The sequence below is a fragment of the Dama dama genome, chromosome 18 (assembly GCF_033118175.1).
Source record: "Dama dama isolate Ldn47 chromosome 18, ASM3311817v1, whole genome shotgun sequence".
NCBI lineage: Eukaryota > Metazoa > Chordata > Mammalia > Artiodactyla > Cervidae > Dama > Dama dama.
Genome location: NC_083698.1, coordinates 93,052,813 through 93,073,218, shown reverse-complemented (window position 1 = coordinate 93,073,218; position 20,406 = coordinate 93,052,813). Strand labels below are relative to the sequence as shown.

The 20,406-nt window shown below is 40.9% G+C and overlaps 1 protein-coding gene and 1 non-coding gene across 5 annotated transcripts in view; one reads left to right on the top strand and one right to left on the bottom strand.

Annotated features, from left to right (window-relative positions):
- EXOC4 (exocyst complex component 4) overlaps nt 1-20,406 on the bottom strand; it is an 809,489-nt gene that overhangs the window by 172,833 nt on the left and 616,250 nt on the right. The gene's annotated exons all lie outside the window — the stretch shown is intronic.
- Nucleotides 11,245-11,351, top strand: LOC133073140 (U6 spliceosomal RNA). The gene has a single exon (XR_009696850.1). It is a non-coding gene; the product is annotated as a U6 spliceosomal RNA (small nuclear RNA).

The following is a 20,406-nucleotide window of genomic DNA, read 5'->3' as shown; positions in this document are numbered from 1 at the left end:
GGGCATTTTTACAGACGAAAAAGATTCCATTTTCCAAGAATTTATAACAATTTCCAAATCAGTGGCTCTGACAGATAAATACTGAAAATATCAAATGTCTAACAAGGTCAATCCTGTTTTTATTCATTTGATCCCTTTGGCATCACAAATGATTTATTGCCTCATTATTAATTTGGCGATTTGCCAGTGGTGACTATAATGACTTCATCATAAGTAAAACCTTGATTTTATTCATTATAATTGCCATTAAACATATCACACATGATTGATATTTGTTTAAAAATAACTCAATTCTCATTTCTTGCAACCTATTACCAGGTAATAAGTCTGAGCTTGACATGAAAAATGAGAAAAGAAAAAAAAAAAAAAAAAATCCCAGGATAACTGAGGCAAAAAAAAAAAAAAATTGCTATGAAGAATAAACAACTAAAGTTTCTTACAGGGATATATCAGCAATGTAAAATAAGAAGATGGTATATAAGGATCAGCTCTTTGGTTCTGCACTTAAAATTTTTAATGAATGAATAAATGAATAAACATGATTGGACATTAAAGACCTTGTCCACTTAGCCCAAGTCCTAGTGGGGTACAGCAAACAGTGGTAAACCTTTTCTTTTAAATAGGAGTATAGCTGATTTACATTGTTGTGTTAGTTTCAGGTATACAACAATGTGAATCAGTTATATATATATGTATATATGTGTGTGTATATATATGTGTGTATATATATGTATATATATATAGTATATATATATAGCTGTATATATATATATACACATATATATACATATAGCTGCTCTTTTTTAGATTATTTTCTCATACAGTTCATTACAGAGTATTGAGTAGAGTTCCTTGTGCTACATAGCAGGTTCTTACTAGTTACCTGTTTTATATATAGTGGTGTGTATATGTCAATCCCGATCTTCCAGTTTATCCCTCCCCCATTTAACCCCTAAATAACCATAAGCTTATTTTCTGTACCTGTAACTCTATTTTCGTTTTATAGATAAGCTCATTTGTACCCTTTTAAAAGATTCCATGTATAAACAATATCATGATGTTTGTCTGTCACTTCCTTACTTATAGTCTCTTCCATCACATTACAAAATCCTTTTGATGGGTGACTATACCTTCATATCTCTACTGCCTAGGAGAAGGTATCTGGCACATTGCAGGTGCTCAACAGATGTTTATTAGATGAACTGATGCACATTCAGAACAAGGGGGGGGGGGTGAAAAGACAGAATAGAATTATAAAGCAGGGTAATGGTTTAAAAGCCTGATTTGGTAATGCTGAATCAGAATATGGTCTCTTTATTACTACATCACTGTATCTTCTTCTCATGGTTCTAAAGACTGAAGATCTTAGACTTCTCTATAAAAACACTCCTAATTTCACCTAATTGCTTTATTTTTCTTTAATGACAATCCATAAATATATATACACACACACAACTAAATTGCTAATTTAAAGTTTTAAGATGTATAAATAAATTCTCAACTCAGGAAAAAACAAAAAACTTCAGTGTGGAGAATGTGGTCTCTGTATATGTGCTGTTTTAGCCCTTGGATTAGGGATGGTTCAGAGATGCTGCAAATAGCCTAGGGTCCTGGGAAACTGCTTTAGGAAGAATTTGAAAGAAAACAGTAAATCCATCTATCACTTCAGACATGCCCCACCACACCCCCTCAGCAAGACACACAGCAATAATTGTGGAGGGAGGGGGTTTTTCTAATATTTAATGATGACAATGTTTCTGTTTAGGAGGATATACCCAACTACAAGTTGCCAGATCTCATCACTGCATATTGTCCTTCCAGTTACTATTAGCTCCGAGTTGTTGTTGGCAGTAAACAATAACAATGACAATAATGACAGAAATCTTTCTGGTTTATAATCTATATTTTGACTTCTGTGATGTTTAAAATAATCTGAAATGGTTTGCTCCTTTAATAAGCTAACTGGTAAAAGACTATGCATCCAAGGAGTTGGTGACTAAGGAAACTGTCACTTCTACACTCTTCCCAATCATGCTTCTATAACCAATCATCCTTATATAACCCATGGGGCCCTTCATGGCATGGCTTCTGTCTACCCCTCCAGCCTCAATATTGCCATTTCCCCCTTGCACTCTAAGATCTGGCTACATGAGGCTGCTTCCATTTTTCCTTCTCATTTCAAGGCTTTGCACTTGCCTATAAGGTTCAGTCCCTTGCCTTCCGTTCCTAGAGCACTTCCTCCTATCCTTCAGGTCTTAGATAAGAACTCCTTTCTGTAGGAAGATTCTTCCTCACCTTCATTAGGTTCTCCTGCTACAAGCACTTAGAACATATTCATCTATATAGCCGTCTCTCCTTCCTCTTCTTTTGGTTCTGTTTCTCTGGGGAGCCCAGATTAATACCCACTGCAAGGGAGGAGAGGGTACTGATTGGGAGGGACATCTGCTCGGTAGTTACACGCACACATGTTATATCTCAACTCTGAACAATTTATATCCAGCCATTACACAAATGAATAGGCATCCCTTCAAAACTTTGTCTGAGAATACCATATGTAAGCATATAAGGCTTCTATTATAATGATTTTCACGTAGGGTGTATTTTTAAAATGTGAAGATGCAGCAGTATTGTTGGCAATATTATTATAGACCACTGTTATAAATGAGAACTGTTCAGAAGGAACAGAAGTTTTGCGGAGAAAGAGCATAGAATTTAACAAATTGATTAAATAGATACATATTTATTAAGTAAATATTTCTTGTATACCAAATACTAACCTAACTGTAGGAGATAAAGATCCAGAAGAGACAAATTTCCTGACTCCAGTAATCTTAGATAGGAGGAAGAGACATCAGTTCAGTTCAGCTCAGTTCAGTCACTCAGTCGTGTCCGACTCTTTGCAACCCCATGGACTGCAGCATGCCAGGTCTCCCTGTCCATGACCAACTCCCAGAGTTTACTCAAACTCAGGTCCATCGAGTCGGTGATGCCATCCAACCATCTCATCCTCTGTCGTCCGCTTCTCCTTCTGCCTTCAATCTTTCCCAGCATCAGGGGCTTTTCAAATAAGTCAGCTCTTCACATCAGGTGGCCAAAGTATTGAAGTTTCAGCTTCAACATCAGTCCTTCCAATGAATATTCAGGATTGATTTATTTTAGGATGGACAGGTTGGATCTCCTTGCAGTCCAAGGGACTCTCAAGAGTCGTCTCCAACACCACAGTTCAAAAGCATCAATTCTTTGGTGCTCAGCTTGCTTTATAGTCCAATTCTCACATCCATACATGACCACTGGAAGAACCATAGCCTTGACTAGATGGATCTTTGTTGGCAAAGTAATGTTTCTGCCTTTTAATATGCTGTCTAGGTTGGTCATAACTTTCCTTCCAAGGAGTAAGCATCCTTTAATTTCATGGCTGCAATCACCATCTGCAGTGATTTTGGAGCCCCTCAAAATATAGTCTGCCACTATTTCCCCATCTATTTGCCATGAAGTGATGGGACCAGATGATATGATCTTAGTTTTCTGAATATTGAGCTTTAAGCCAACTTTTTCACTCTCCTCTTTCACTTTCATCAAGAGGCTTTTTAGTTCCTCTTCACTTTCTGCCATAAGGGTGGTGTCATCTGCATATCTGAAGTTATTGATATTTCTCCCGGCAATCTTGATTCCAGCTTGTGCTTCCTCCAGCCCAGCGTTTCTCATGATGTACTCTGCATATAAGTTAAATAAGCAGGGTGACTATATACAGCCCTGATGTACTCCTTTTCCTATTTGGAACCAGTTCTATCTGTTGCTTCCTGACCTGCATACAGATTTCTCAGGAGGCAGGTAAGGTGGTCTGGTATTCCCATCTCTTTCAGAGTCTTCCACAGGAGGAGACATACAAGGTCACAAATATGGACAATACAGTGTCATAGACACTGCTACCCTGGGCATCTGTATAAAGGGCAGCAGAGGCACAGAGGAGGAAAGAGTTCACTGGACTAGGGTAAAAGGGGTGGAAGAAATCCTGAGAAAGAAGAAGTTAAAATTGAACTGAGTCCAGAAAGATAAATAGCAACTTGTCAATTGACAAAGAAGGCAGGAGAAACACTTATGGTAGACGCAATAGCATAAACAGGAAATGGTGTGGAATTCTGGGAACTGCACGTGGTTCCTCATGGCTGGGGTGAGCGTGTGCCGTGTTTATGCATACTGGGAAGGCAGGCAGAGAGAGGACCCAGAAGCTAGATCCTGGAGGCCTTTTTACAACACATACAAACATGGTATCTAAATATTTTGAATATTCCTTCTCCAGCAGGAAAATACAACAAATTAATCCCAATTGATGTCACTAGTCACTAGATGATCCACTTCAAGTGTAGGAAGACAATTTCAAAATGCTCCATTCCACCGTTCAGAAAAGAAAAACATATAACCAAAAGGGAAATATGTTCTGAGTTCTGGCAGCCTCAAGAGTCAGGTAGAATTTATAAGTAGGCTTAAACAAAGAAAATATAAGGTTAAATTCTGGGCAATTGAAAATACTATATCCCTGTAGAAGTCACAAAAGTGCTCATAAAATTTATCTGCCAAGTAAAAACTTGAAATACATATGATGTAAATTACTAATAATACTTATTTTTTAACATTTTGAATAGAGGATCATTTATGGTTGAATACAATCTGTGCCTAACATTATAAGCACAGCTGGCTTTTTATGAGGTTTATTTAGGGGGTTGTGATTTCATATTCAGAACAAAACAAATAGCAGGCAAGGGGAAAGAAGTGTGGAATAGTTGTGCTTAATTAGACTGTGAGATCCCAGGGGGCATCTTTGTTTCCTGAGCTAACACCAGATAACAAAGGAATACTTGTTGACTTATATACTTCAAATCAATGTAACTCTGTGGCCTGGTTATCAATTCCCCTTGGTGTGTAATGGAACCCACAGAAGCAAAATAATCAACAACAGGTGAGCATTAGTACTTGCAAGAAGTATCTCCAAGTCTGCCCTCCCCTCTAAACACAAGCATATTTCAAAGGTTACTATTCTGCCAACTACCTAGTGCTACATGTTAGGATGGTCACAGAACTATCATAGTAACAAAATTAGCAGCTACAGTACTTCATTTTTGTCAAGCAATGTTCTTGGTATAAAGCATGGTCTCTTTTCAAAGGGGTGATGACTGTCTACTTGGGATAATATCATTCAGAACAAGAAACGAGTGGCATTCCAAGAGATGAAATAAAGTGTGAAGACAATGGAGGAGGAGTCAGGCAGCCTGAACTGGGACCTGGAGGATGGGTCAGGTTGGATACATGGAAAGGAGAAGGTGAGATATTTTAGGCTAGAGAAACGGGGTTGCAAAGGCTGGGAAGGAGGACTGAGCTGGTCTCAAATAGCAAAGAGAAGTCAAGGGTGGTTGGAGAAAGGTTGACCAGACAGGGGAGAACCAGTTTGTGGAAAGCCTGAATGACAAGCTGAAGGCCTTTTCCTGCAGATGGAGAGAAAGAGGGCAGTGTATTAGACAGTGAAGCCCAGAAACTTAATTATAGTGCCAAAAGCAACTTGCTGTTCACAGTCTAATTCTCCCTGGTGGCTCAGATGGTAAAGCATCTGTCTACAATGCAGGAGACCCGGGTTCGATCCTTGGGTGGGGAAGATCTCCTGGAGAAGGAAATGGCAACCCACTCCAGTATTCTTGCCTGGAAAATCCCATGGATGGAGGAGCCTGATAGGCTAGAGTCCATGGTGTTGCAAAGAGTCAGACACGACTGAGCGACTTCACTTACTTACTTACTTAAGCTACATTATAATTATGGTCCTAGATGGAATCTTAGTTTGGAAAAGCCAGTTGTGAAGAACAGCTTTGTAACATTTGGGAAATTTAAAAACAGACTAGATATTATATGACACTAAGAATTTACTGCTAATGTTGAAAACAGTGACAATGTTATTTTGATAAGAAAATGCTCTTGCTCTGTAAAGTAGTATTAAAGTATTTAGGTGTAAAACAGTTTGAAATCTTGGCTTACACAACTAGAAAACCAGATGAGATACATGAAGCAATAACTTTCAGATACCGGAGAAGGAAAATGCATGAAGTGAGCCCTACGGCCACCCCAGCTGGCATTTCCAGGCCATAATGCAGGAAGGTGGTACCTAAACAGAGCCTGGAAGTCTTGCTGAGTTGAGGAGACAGAACTTGGAGGTTTAGAACATCAAGGAAGCTTGATGGGGCAAAATACTGGGAAGGCAGGGGCTGCACAGAGAAAGAGGGGAAGGAGGGAGGAGGGAAGAAAAGAGAAAGAGAGAGGGAGAAAGTTGGAGGTGGGAGGAAGGGAGAAACAGAGAGAGATCTCTGTAGATCATCAAGAAAAGTCCTCTCAGTGTGGGGAAAAAGGAACCCTCCTACACTGTTGATGGGAATGTAAGGTGGTGCAACCACTATGGAAAACAGGGACTTATCCAATGAGTCGTCTGTGGCATCAGATGACCAAAATACTGGAGCTTCAGTATCAGTCCTTCCAACGAGTATTCAGGGTTGATCTCCCGTAAGATTGACTGGTTTGATTTCCTTGCTGTCCAAGCGACTTTCAGGAGTCTTCTCCAGCACCTCAGTTCAAAGGCATCAATTCTTTGGTGCTCTGCCTTCTTTATGGTCCAGCTCTCACAACCGTACGTGACCACTGGGAAGACCATAACTTTGTCTATACGGACGTTTGTTGGCACACAAACTGTGCTTTTCAACACACTGTCTAGGTTTTTCATAGCTTTCCTGCCAATAAGCAGTTGCCTTTTTTTTTTCTTAGCAGTTGTCTTCCAATTTCATTGCTGCAGTCACTATCCACAGTGATTTTAGAGCCCAAGAAGAGGAAATCTGTCACTACTTCCACCTTTTCCCCTTCTATTTACCATGAACTAATGGAACCAGATGCCATGATATTAGTTTTTTTTAAATTAAATTTTAAGCTAACTTTTTCACTCTCCTCCTTCACCCTCATCAAGAGACTCTTTAGCTCCTCTTCACTTTCTGCCATTAGAGTGGTATCACCTAATACCACTGGAGGAAATAGCAAAACACCCCAGTATACTTGCAGTGAGAACCTCATGACCTGTATAAAAGGACAAAAAGATATGACACTGAAAGATGAGTCCTCCAGGTCAGAAAGTGTCCAATACGCTACTGGGGAAGAGAGGAGGAGAACTACTAGTAGACCCAGAAAGAATGACGTGGCCAGGCCAAAGCGGAAATGACACTCAGTTGTGGATGTGTCTGGTAATGAAAGCAAAATCAGATGCTGCAAAAAACAGTATTGCATAGGAACTTGGAATGTTAGGTCCATGAATCAAGGTAAATTGGACTTGGTCAAGCATGAGATGCTAAGAATAAACATCAGCATCGTAGGAATCAGTGAACTAAAATGGATAGGAATGGGTGAATTTAATTCAGATGACCATTATATCTACTACTGTGGGCAAGAATCTCAAAGAAGAAATGGAGTAGCCCTCATAATTAACAAAAGAGTTCAAAATGCAGTACTTGGGTTCAACCTCAAAAATGACAGAATGATCTTGTTTTGTTTCCAAGGCAAGCCATTCAATATCACTGTAATTCAAGTCTATCCCCCTACCACTGAAGCTGAGGAACTACCATATAATCCAGCAATCCCACTCCTGGCATACCCCCAGACAAAAATATTATTCAAAAAGATATATGCACCCCTATGTTCATAGCAGCACTAGTCACAATAGCCAAGACATAGAAAGAACCTAAGCAGTCTACAAATGAATGGATAAAGAAGATGTGGTACATATATACAAATGGAATACTACTCAGCCATAAAAACTTATGAAATAATGCCATTTGCAGCATGGCAAATGGACCTAGAGACTGTCATACTAAATGAAGTAAGTCAGGCAGAGAAAGGCACATATCACATGATATCCCTTATATGTGGAATCTAAAACACGGCACAAATGTACCTACCTTAAAGAAAAAACAAACAGACTCATAAACTGAGAGAACAGATTTGTGGATGCCAAGGACTGGGAGGAGTGAGAGAGATGGACCGGAGTTCGGAGTTAGCTGATGCAAACTAGTAGGAAGGAAAAATAAGAAAATCCTACTGTATAGCACACAGAACTATTCAGTCTGCTAGGATAAACCATAATCAAAAAGAATATAAAGAATGCATGTATGTATATAACTGAGTCACTTTGCTGTATAACAGAAATTAGGACAACACCGTAAATCAACTATACTTCAATAAAAATAAAAAAATTTTTCAAAAAAAATAAAGAGGAAAAAAAAAAGAGTCCCCTCAAATTCTTCAGTTCAGTTCAGTTCAGTCACTCAGTTGTGTCCGACTCTTTGCGACTCCATGGACTATAAGCAGGCCAGGCCTCCCTCTCCATCACCAAATCCCGGAGCTTACTCAAACTCATGTCCACCTAGTCGGTGCTGCCATCCAACCATCTAATCCACTGTTGTCCCCTTCTCCTCCTGCCTTCAATCTTTCCCATAATCAGGGTCTTCCAATGAGTCAGTTCTGCACATCAGGTGGCCAAGGTATTGGGAGTGAAGCTGATTCAGCTTCAGCATCAGTCCTTCCAATGAATGTGCAGGACTCATTTCCTTTAAGATTGACTGGTTGGATCTCCTTGCAGTCCAAGGGACTCTCAAAAGAGTCTTCTTCAACACCACAGTTCAAAACCATCAATTCTTCAGTGCTCAACTTTCTTTATAGTCCAACTCTCACATCCATACATGACTACTGGAAAAACCATATCTTTGACTAGACAGACCTTTGCCAGCAAAGTAATGTCTCTGCTTTTTAATATGCTGTCTAGGTTGGTCATAACTTTTCTTCCAAGGAGCAAATGTCTTTTAATTTCATGGCTGCAGTCACCATCTGCAGTGACTTTGGAGCCCCCCAAAATAAAGTCTATCACTGTTTCCATTGTTCCCCCATATATTTGCCATGAAGTGATGGGACCAGATGCCATGATCTTAGTTTTCTGAATCTTTGGCTGAGTAGTAATCTTTGCCTGTAGGGCTGGAACTCCCAAGGTTGGTGAACAAACTACCTGTAAAAAGCAGGTAGAACTCCCAGAGTTCACACAGCAGCAGGAATGGTTCATGTTCTCACCAGCTAGAGTGGAAGGATCTCCCTATAGATAGGGAATCTGTTTGAATTCTCAGAAAGGTACTGCCACAGTAGCGGGACGAGTTATTTTTAGACTAAAGATTGCCATGGACATGTATAACAAAGCCTAAAAGTAAAGCTTGAAATAACTGATTAATTCTAAGTCACTAAAATGTGTCTTAAACAAAGCTCAATAATATTTAAAAGACTACAGCAAAATTTATCATCCAATGATGTATAGATGATAGATGCTGGGAAAGATTAAAAGTGGGAGAAGAAGGGGACAACAGAGGATGAGATGGTTGGATGGCATCACTAACTCAATGGATATGAGTTTGAGTAAACTGTGGGAGTTGGCGATGGACAGGGAGGCCTGGTGCGCTGCGGTCCATAGGGTCGCAAAGACTCGGACATGACTGAGTGACTGAACTGAACTGAATGATGTATCAAAGTTATATGTCCAGCAATCAATCATTTCCCAGGTGGCACTAGTGGTAAAGAATAAACCTGCCAATGGAGGAGACACACGAGATGCAGGTGTGATCCCTGGCCCAGGAAGATCCCCTGCAGGAGGGCATGGCATCCCCTTCTAGTATTCTTGCCTGGAGAATCTCATGGACAGAGGAGCCTGGTGGGCTACACTTCATAGGGTCGCAAAGATTCAGACACAATTGAAGTGACTTAGCACAGATGTACACATCTAATCAAAAATTACCTGGCTTGCAAAAAAGTGGGAAAATATATATGAGGGGAAAAGTAAGAGAAACAGAACTGGAAAGAACACAGATAACAGAATAAGCAGACAAGGAAAAGATACAATGGCCATTATAAATATGCTCCTATGCTCAAGAGCATAAAAGAAAAATATGAACATGACAAGGAGAGAAATGGAAGACATGGCAATAGAAACTATCCAAAATAAAACACAAGAAGGAAAAAAGACGAAAACAAGATCAAGTATAACCTAATATACATGCAACTGAAGTTCCCGAAGGAGGTGGCAGGGCAGAAAAAAATAATGGCTGAAAAATTTCCAAAGTTGATGTAAACTACAAGCCTACAGATCCAAGAAGCTCAACAAACATAAAAGAGAAGATGACAAAAACTACAGGGAGGCCCTTTACAATCAAATTACTGAATATTAAGGATAAATAGAAAAATCTTAAAAACATCAAAAAAAAAAAAGGAAATGAGATTTGCAAGGAAGTCTCTGGATTCCCATGTCAATGTTCTCTTTACTGCCCCACACGCTGACTTCTCCTGGGGGAAATGGTGTTAGACGAGGATGGACTTGACTGGCACAATGGGACTGACTGACGCTCTGGTGGTAGTGTAGGGTGGCTTGGGCAGTGGTGGTAAGAGGAAAAGAAGATTCAACAGAGAAAAAGAGAGGGACAAAGACAAAATAATCAAGAAAACAAGCATGAGGAAAGCTAAGGTAGAAGAATTTCAAAGAAGAGGAGTAGTGTAAGGGCGTCCGACTTTTAAGAAACCAACCACTCACAAATCCTCCAATGCAGCAGAGAAAGTGACAGTCGCTCAGTCGTGTCCAACTCGTTGCAGCCCCAAGGACTATACAGTCCATGGAATTGTCCAGGCCAGAATACTAGAGTGGGTAGCCTCTCCCTTCTCCAGGGGATCTTCCCAACCCAGGGACTGAACCCAGGTCTCCCGCATGGCAGGCAGATTCTTTACCAGCTGAGCCACAACGGAAGCCCAAGAATACTGGAGTGGGTAACTGATCCCTTCTCCAGTGGATCTTCCTGACCCGGGAATCGAACTGGGGTCTCCCGCATTACAGGCATATTCTTTACCAACTGAACTATCAGGGAAGCTCTAATGGAGCAGTAAGAAACTTCAATAGAAGGCCTAATCTGGGTAATAGTCTTCCCAGGAATGTTATTTCCCCGCTGTACATTTCTAAATGTTCTCTTTCTGTTCAGAGGGCCCAATATGATTCCATGCTCTACACTCTAGTTATATATACATTAAAAAAAACCAAAACATTCTTCTCCTTAATGCAACTAATACAAGTTCTTTTTTTTTTTTTAGAGGTAATTTACTCAAAGAAAAAATGAATAACAGGAAGCTACATAAAAGTAAAAAGGCATGCTCGCTTCGGCAGCACATATACTAAAATTGGAACGATACAGAGAAGATTAGCATGGCCCCTGCGCAAGGATGACATGCAAATTCGTGAAGCGTTCCATATTTTTAAGACAGCCCTTAGACTGGGAGAAAATAATAGCAAACGAAGCAACAGACAAAGGATTAATCTCAAAAATATACAAGCAACTCCTACAGCTCAATTCCAGAAAAATAAATGACCCAATCAAAAAATGGGCCTAAGAACTAAACAGACATTTCTCCAAAGAAGACATACAGATGGCTAACAAACACATGAAAAGATGCTCAACATCACTCATCATCAGAGAAATGCAAATCAAAACCACAATGAGGTACCATTACACGCCAGTCAGGATGGCTGCTATCCAAAAGTCTACAAGCAATAAATGCTGGAGAGGGTATGGAGAAAAGGGAACCCTCTTACACTGTTGGTGGGAATGCAAACTAGTACAGCCGCTATGGAAAACAGTGTGGAGATTTCTTAAAAAACTGGAAATAGAACTGCCATATGACCCAGCAATACCACCTCTGGGCATACACACTGAGGAAACCAGATCTGAAAGAGACACGTGCACCCCATTGTTCATCACAGCACTGTTTTTAATAGCCAGAACATGGAAGCAACCTAGATGTCCATCAGCAGACGAATGGATAAGGAAGCTGTGGTACATACACACTATGGAATATTACTCAGCCATTAAAAAGAATTCATTTGAATCAGTTCTAATGAGATGGATGAAACTGGAGCCCATTATACAGAGTGAAGTAAGCCAGAAAGATAAAGAACATTATAGTATACTAACACATATATATGGAATTTAGAAAGATGGTAATGATAACCCTATATGCAAAACAGAAAAAGAGACACAGATGTACAGAACAGACTTTTGAACTCTGTGGGAGAAGGCGAGGGTGGGATGTTTCGAGAGAACAGCATCGAAACATGTATATTATCTACAGTGAAACAGATCACCAGCCCAGGTTGGATGCATGAGACAAGTGCTCGGGCCTGGTGCACTGGGAAGACCCAGAGGGATTGGGTAGAGAGGGAGGTGGGAGGGGGGATTGGGATGGGGAATACATGTAAATCCATGGCTGATTCATGTCAATGTATGACAAGACCCACTGTGGTATTGTAAAGTGATTAGCCTCCAACTAATAAAAATAAATGAAAAAAAAAAAAGTAAAAAGGCATGAAAAAGAACAAACATAGACAAGACTATAGAAAACACATACTCAAAGATAATAAAATTCTGGCCACTACTTGACTAGATTAATGAAGATAAAATACATCTGTTTCCTTTTTATTTTGGATACACTGGCAAAGATAAGTAGCATGTATATTATAATATAAAAGCAAATGTTAGAATGAGCTGCCTACTCATCATCCATCAACCTATCCAACACTTAATGAGCACCTGCTATGCATTACCTCATTTAACTCTCTATATATTTTATTTATATAATAGGTATTTATTATCTATAGGAAGAGTACTATTATCTCTATTTGGTAGTCGTGTGATGTGGTCAATTGCTCAATTGTGTCTAACTCTTTGAGACCCCACAGACTATAGCCCACCAGGCTCCTCTGTCCATGGGACTTTTCAGGCAAGAATACTGGAGTGGGTTGCCATTTCCTCCTACAGGGAGATTTCCCCACCCAGGGATCAAAACTTCATCTTCTGCATTCGCAGGCAAATACTTTACCCACTGTGCCTGGGAAGCCCATTTGATAGTTGGGGAAACCAAATACTAAGAGATCAAATTGTTTAAGGTCACACAACTAGAAAGCTGTAGTTCCAGCCAGGCAGCCTGAATCTGCAGTTGCTAAAGAAATCCAGATAGAGTCAGTGATGAGTTAATCTTTCCAGGCAGTCCACGGTGTCCAGCACAAGCATGCAAAGTGCATGAGGACTGATTATGGAAGGTTCTTATGACCTTCAGATGACAGTGTCAGTGTTGTGACTGGAGAGACCATAACTGGTCTACAGGAAGCTGTGAAGGAGCTCAGCAAGCAGACAGGATGGAGTCAGGGTGGGAAGTGAAGACTGGAGACTCCTGGTCCCAGACTCTCCTGGTTAACCTGCCATCTGGAAGGACAGGCCCCTCCAATGCCAGCAGCCAAGAGACACTTCGGGGACAATGCTAAGCCAGCAAGAGGTCTAAACTTTCAATGCTTTCCTTATACCCCACCCTCTTACATCACCCAGAACTGGTAACTGAGACAAAAGGTTTAGACAGAAGGACACAAGACTGCCAGACAGGCTCAGACTAGTAATTCAAACTGTCTCAAACTTATCTTTCTGGAGATTATATTGTCACATAATTTTCCATGCCCTGCCAACATCATCACCGTCGCATTTTCTAACACCCCTTTTCCTGAGAACTCGGAGTATTGCATAAATATCTCAATCAATATCCCAACAGATTGTGAGAAAGTAGAGCAGTCGTGACCATCCCTATGTTTTAGCAAGTCTAACACTTAAAGCAGTTTCAAGGAACAAGTATAACAGTTCGAAAGAGGTTTGTAAAGAACTCTAGAACACCAAGTTGCCACCAAAGGTGGTCCTAAATGCTTGCATGTGGCTATGTTTTTCAAATTCTTTTTCGACTCAGACTACTTTCTGTCAAGTTGCAAAGCATCTGTATTCACAGAAACCCCTTTCTTGATGCAGTGGTGCCATTCAAGTGTATTATGTGATTATTTTGTCCTCTTGAAGATTACATGTCCTCAGTCACTCCATTTAGTGCCAACACACACAAACCTGGAAATTCACAGAGCAGAACCTTTATAATTCTTTTCTCTAGTTAAGGCAAGGCCTTTGCAGCAGGAAGTTCCAATGACCCACAGTGGGGCACAATTCATTAGGGAAGAGCTACAAACCTATAAATCAACATGTCAGAGGAGGAAGTCCAGCTGAACCCAGTGGGAAATGCATGCTACACACACATTTGTTCCACTCTCTGCAGGCTCACCTGTCTTCGGTGGCTCACACCATATAATCATCAATTATGCTGACAAGTTACCCTCCAAATCGTTTCAGCCTCAGTTACTCAGGCCCCTCAGAGGTGAGAGCTGGAGCCCTCCGAGGAGGAGAATGAGAAGGGAGCTCAGCTTTCAGGAAAATAGAACATATGGGATTATTTGGGGGAGAGAGTGTGCGAGGAAGCGTGCGAGCGTGCACACACAAGGGGAAATCTGTTCAAGGGTAAAGACCCAACTCGGTTATGACTCATACTGGGAGGGCCAATACAATTTGAGAAGAGCTCATGAATTTAAAACACTAGATCTGGTTTTTGACAAAAACTGGCTATTTTATGTCCAGCATTCTAGCTCATTCTATAAAGTTAACTGCTCTACGTGACCTGTGCATGCTGAGCAAAAGAGTATGAAGGTCTTCCCTGGTGGCTCAGCTGGTAAAGAATCCACACGCAACGCAGGAGATGCAGGTTTAATCCCTGGGTTGGGAAGATCCCTGGAGAAAGAAGTGGCAACCCACTCCAGTATTCTTGCCTGGGAAATCCAATGGACAGAGGAGCCTGGTGGGCTACAGTCCATGGGGTCACAGGGGTGGGGCACTAGCAACTAAACCACCATCACCAGAACAACATGAACCACTGGGCAAAAATCAAATCACTAGAAATCAGGAGACCTGAGTTCCAAACATGGTTATAACACTGATTCCCTTTGGGAAGTTGAACAAGATACTCGCTCTTTCTTCATTGGCAAAGGCTGTGATAATCTTCATGACCCATGTTGACATCTTCAGCCTGCCCACCATAAAGCTGATTTCAGCTTTACCTCTTTTCCCCAAGTTTAGGAGGTGACTCATACACATTTATCCTAGATTTTAGTTATCAAGGCACATGATCTGTGCCTATATGAGATGAGAAATTTCACAATGCATCTGATGAACTCAACTCATGGCATCCTGCCAAAGTGTGCATGGAAGGAGCAATAGCAGAATCACCCACACACACTGCCCAGGGAAGCAGCTTTCTCCTGAGTCCAAAAACAATTAGTGGCTAGAAATCGGAATACTGAAGCTTTGACGTGTCTCCTTCTATGAGAATTTCTTCACACAGGAAACACCCACATCACTGGCAAAGATACAGCCAGCACTTAAGTACATGATAATTTATAGACTTTAGGATATCCCCAGCCAGGAAACATAAATGGATCGACATAGATTCAACTTTTGATGGTGCCAAGCTATGAGGATTTAAACAGAACCAAAAGAGATCACCTACACTATCACTGTTTTTACAGAAGTATGATAAAAGTACGAATGCTTTAACAGCAAAAAAAATAGAGGAGGAAAAAAATATCAGAAAAAAGGACAGTTCTTTCCCCAAAAGTAAACTTAAAAATCTCTCTCTTGCACCTACCCACATCACACCCACCTACACCCACCTTTACCCTCTCCCCCATCACCACCCCCACTATGCTGATTTTACTTTATCCATTCTCTGTGGATCCCACTTTGGGCTGACTCAGCCGGGTTGGTAGATTGGGCTTTGGAACTACAGCTCTATGAGGGAGGGGTTAGGTATCATTAACAGCGTCCATGTTTTACAGATCACTATGCCTGGTGAGACAAAAGTGCCAAGGACAATGTTCAACTGCTGTGACTGTTTTCACCTGTAGGGGTGAGGGGGTGGGTGGTCATCATTCCACCAAAACAGGATTTTGTCTTTACCCTGGAGTCTCTTATTAGATGAAGGAGAACAGAGACAGGTTCACATGTTTTAAAAATTAAGAGAAATTAAGCACACAAAGATTCAGCTGTCAAGATTTTATCTTCAAGTTGTAAGCATAACATTTTTTACAATACGAAATTAACACAAAACTCAAATGTACTAAATGGAATAATAAATTTGTTCAACAGCCTCTTATTGTGGGTAACTCAGGAGGTACTTTAAGAACAGGCAGATATAATTTGGAAAGAAAACTCTAATGATTCATAAAATTACCACTGTTCCCATGTAACTGAAAACAATAGAGCCTACCACAAAATATAGAGCATTCAAATCATTTTAATGGTTTCTCATTTTTTTTTCCTTTAAACTCTCTGCTCCTTTTATCACTAAGATTTTTTTTTTTTTAATGAAAAGTGGAATGTCCCTGCTGCCCATTTTCTTCCTTTATTATTTCCTTTTTGTTCTAAAAATGAGGGTAAAATTAAGTGCTTAGATCACTCGAGATTTCCAGATGGTCAGACAAACGAGTATGGGGCGTCTGGGGCTTGCGTTTTTCACAAGATACGGACGGACATCTCCCATTCAGGCTCCAAGGCTCTTTCTTGTTCAATACAAATCTGATTTAGCCTAAGTACCTTCAGTGCGTGACAACCAAATTTCCACACAGGATGAGGGGGCAAAATTGGTTTCACTGCTTAAATTAAAATGGGAAATTTCTATGCATTACACAGTATCCCTTAATTTTCTTGGTGTGTATATCTAAAATAGACATTTGTATACTTTAATCTTTGCATATTATTCTGAAATGTGACTGTTTTTCTTCCTATTTGTCTCCCCTCTCGAGCACCACCTTTTCTCCAGGTTGTTTCATTAAAGTGAAAGACACTCAGTCATGTCCAACTCTTTGTGACCCCATGGACTGAGTTCTCCAAGCCAGAATACTGGCTTGGAGAGTGGGTAGCCATTCCCTTCTCCAGGGGATGTTCCCAACTCAGGAATTGAACCAGGGTGTCCTGCAGTGCAGGCAGATTCTTTACTAGTTGAGCTACAAGAGAAGCCCTTTTCATGAAGGCTTTTCCTAGTTCCCTGGAGCTACTAATCCTGTGTTACAACCCCAGGCCATTCTTCTTTTACCCTTGGATGTTTCTTTCGCTATTCTCTTTTCTGTCTTAAACTGTCTACCATACAATAAGCCTGTGGGTTAAGGATGGAGAGCAACTGGAAGTGTTTAGTTTCTTATATAAATATGCATATATTGTTTACAATACGCCAGGCATTATTCTAGGTGCTTTTAAAAGTATTAATTCATTTAATCCCCAGAGTAACTCTACGAGGCAGATACTACTATGAATTCCACTTGACAGATGATGAAATCGAGGCACAAAGCCCAGGGTAACACAACCAGTGAACGGTGGAGCCTGATTGGAAGGACTGATGCTGAAGCTGAAGCTCCAATACTTTGGCCACCTGATGGGAAAAACTGGCTCACTGGAAAAGACCTTGATGCTGGGAAAGACTGAAGGCGGGAGGAGAAGAGGACGACAGAGGATGAGATGGTTGGATGGCATCACCAACTCAGTGGACATGAGTTTGGGTAAACTCTGGGATTTAGTGATGGACAGGGAGGCCTGGTGTGCTCCAGTCCTTGGGGTCACAAAGAGTCGGACACGACTGAGCGACTGAACTGAACTGATGTGGGGCCAGTCAGTCTGGCACCAGAGCCCTTGCTCATAAGAATAAGGAGGAGGAAGAAGAAGGGGGAAGGATAGAAGGAGGAAGGATGCTGGAAAACAGGAAGAATGAGAGAAATGAACGACTGATTCATTGGGAATGAGAAGGAAGGAGGAAAGGGCAGCTTAGAAGTAGCCATGGAGTCACTCTAAAAATTGGGCTTGATGTTCTCAGGAACCTGGAGCAAAGACATGTAACGTGGGCATGACCACGTTGGTGGAGGAGTGTTGCCATCGTGAAGATAAATGGTAACTGAAGTGGCTCAAGATCATCAGTGCCTGGCATGCTGGCAGCAGTGGACGAGAACAGCATGAGTGGTCAAGTGCTGGCCAGAGGTTAATAGCCTGCTGGCTCAGATGGTAAAGGGTCTGTCTGCAGTGCAGGAGACACGGGTTCGATCCCTGGGTTGGGAAGAGCCCCTGGAGAAGGAAATGGCAGTCCACTCCAGTACTCTTGCCTGGAAAATCCCATGGATGGAGGAGCCTGGTAGGCTAGCGTCCATGGGCTCACAAAGAGCCAGACATGACTGAGCGACTTCACTTTCACTTTTTCTTTCTTTAGGGAGCTGAGGGAGTTCTGATTTGTAATGTTTGATGGTTTCCACTTGTAGACACTCCCGCCACAGCATATCTCAAGCTTCCAATGTGATGTCTCTGAACTCAGAGGTGGGAAGAGATGCACAGTAACATACCTGGTAATGCAGTGCTGCTGCCAGAGCTATAATAGGGGCAAAAACTAAGAACAGAGACACTAGTAAAATGCGAAATAATCAAGTGATGAGTTTAGTATTTATTACCTTTTTTAAAAAATATTATACGACTTACTTTTTAGTAATGGCTGTGTTTACTAACTGGCTCACACAACTTCTGAAAATTTTAACAGCCAGTTCTTGGGAGCCTGTGGAAGCCAGCTGTACATCAATGAGTGTGAGTATCCAAACACATCCATTCTCAAATAAGTGGGGGGATCATGGGGTGGAAATTTGACCTTCACAATGTCCAGAATTTGCCACACCAGGAAATAAATTCAGGAAGAGGCAATCAAAGAAAAATGATGGGACTTACATATATATAAACAAACCAAATAGCCACTCTAATCTGATGAAAGGAGATGACCAAGAAGTCAAGTATGAAAAAGGGAGTTTGAGAAGGTAAGTTCAGAGAAGGCCTGAGTATCCATTTTCTAACATGCCATAGGTCGTGAGCATCAAACAAAAGACCATTGCACAAACCTACTACCTAGCATCACATTCTCTAAATGAGGGCCTGCCTCTCCACTCTGTTCTACATAGGCTCTTTATTCACAGGAAACAGAAGTAAAGAAATAAAAGGCCTTAGGTGAGCAGTAATGATAAACTGTATAAAAAGAGGATTCAGGAACATCACGAGTACTATTTTAGTGTTAGTATCTGACATGGCACTGAGAAAAATCTAAAGCTCTGATACAGAGAGAAGAAAACATCAAATATCACAGGGAACTAGTAACCTTTGGAGAAAGTCAGTCCATTTCACTCATCAAGGTTTCTCCATAGTCAAGCACAGAGTACTACAGTCATATTCAGTAACTTTTTTTCCACTAAATGAATTGCCATTCTGTCTGTTCCATGTGGTCTTTGAAATTCTTGTCACTTTGTATACAAACCAATGCTTCTGTGTGTTTGAGTGTGAAACTGTTTATGGAAAACTTCCTGCTTACTTGTTACTCAAGATTCTAGTAATATTTGAAAATTCATGAGCTCCCAAAGGAATTCACATTGAAAATTTTGACCTCCAGCTCTTCAGATAACCTCACTAGGTCCAGTACAATAAAGAATTTTATGACTAAAGCATTTATCAACTGCTTGTAGAATTGGAAGATTAGCGCAAGACCCGTCTCATTACTTCAAGCTGCCAAATAACAGGCTGTTTTGCTAATTGACACCTGAACATGTAATTATAACCGGCAACCCTACACAGCAGAGCACCTTCGGTCAGAAAATCAGCTAGCGTCCAGATCCCAAGCGGCAAGCTGAGGACGGAATCGGAAGTTGGCTAACACAGCTCTCACCTTTATAACTGCTAAGAGGAAGCACAGCTGTAAGCCCCTGGGTGGCTTTGGTAAAGCTAATACTGAGATTAAGACCCTTGCAGCTGTATTGAATACTGTATTTCTAGCTCCTCCCGGATAGCTTCTCTCAAATGATAAGGATTTCCTGCCATAAAATTCTAGTTTAGAGGACAGATCCTATCTTCCTGCTATAGCTAATGTGGTACAGCTTGGATACAGAAAAACAGAATAACTATGTTTAGTGAAGATGAGAAAGATGTACTTAGGGGAGAATTTACCTCTGGGTAAAGAACATACACCTCTTTTCACTCTCTCTCTCCACCCCCAAATCTCAAGAAATGACAGTAAGGAGACTGTTTTTGGCCAAGACAGAAATCTATAGGATAAAGAAAATAGGAGGGAGAAGACAAAGACAATGCAATATTGGAAGCAAGAAAGCAGATCAGATTGGTAAATGCTCCTAACAGGCTCAAGAGAGTGGAATCTTATGTCAGTAGTAGGAAAAGCAGAGAGACAGTCCACTCTCCACTGCAAGTTCCAGACAGCCCCAGGTTTATCTGGATGTGAGGGCAAAACAAGAGGAGTGACTAATATAAGGAGTGGCTAAAACAAGCAGGATTAGTTGAAAGTCTATTATTTAAAAAAAGTAGATCCACAGACTATACT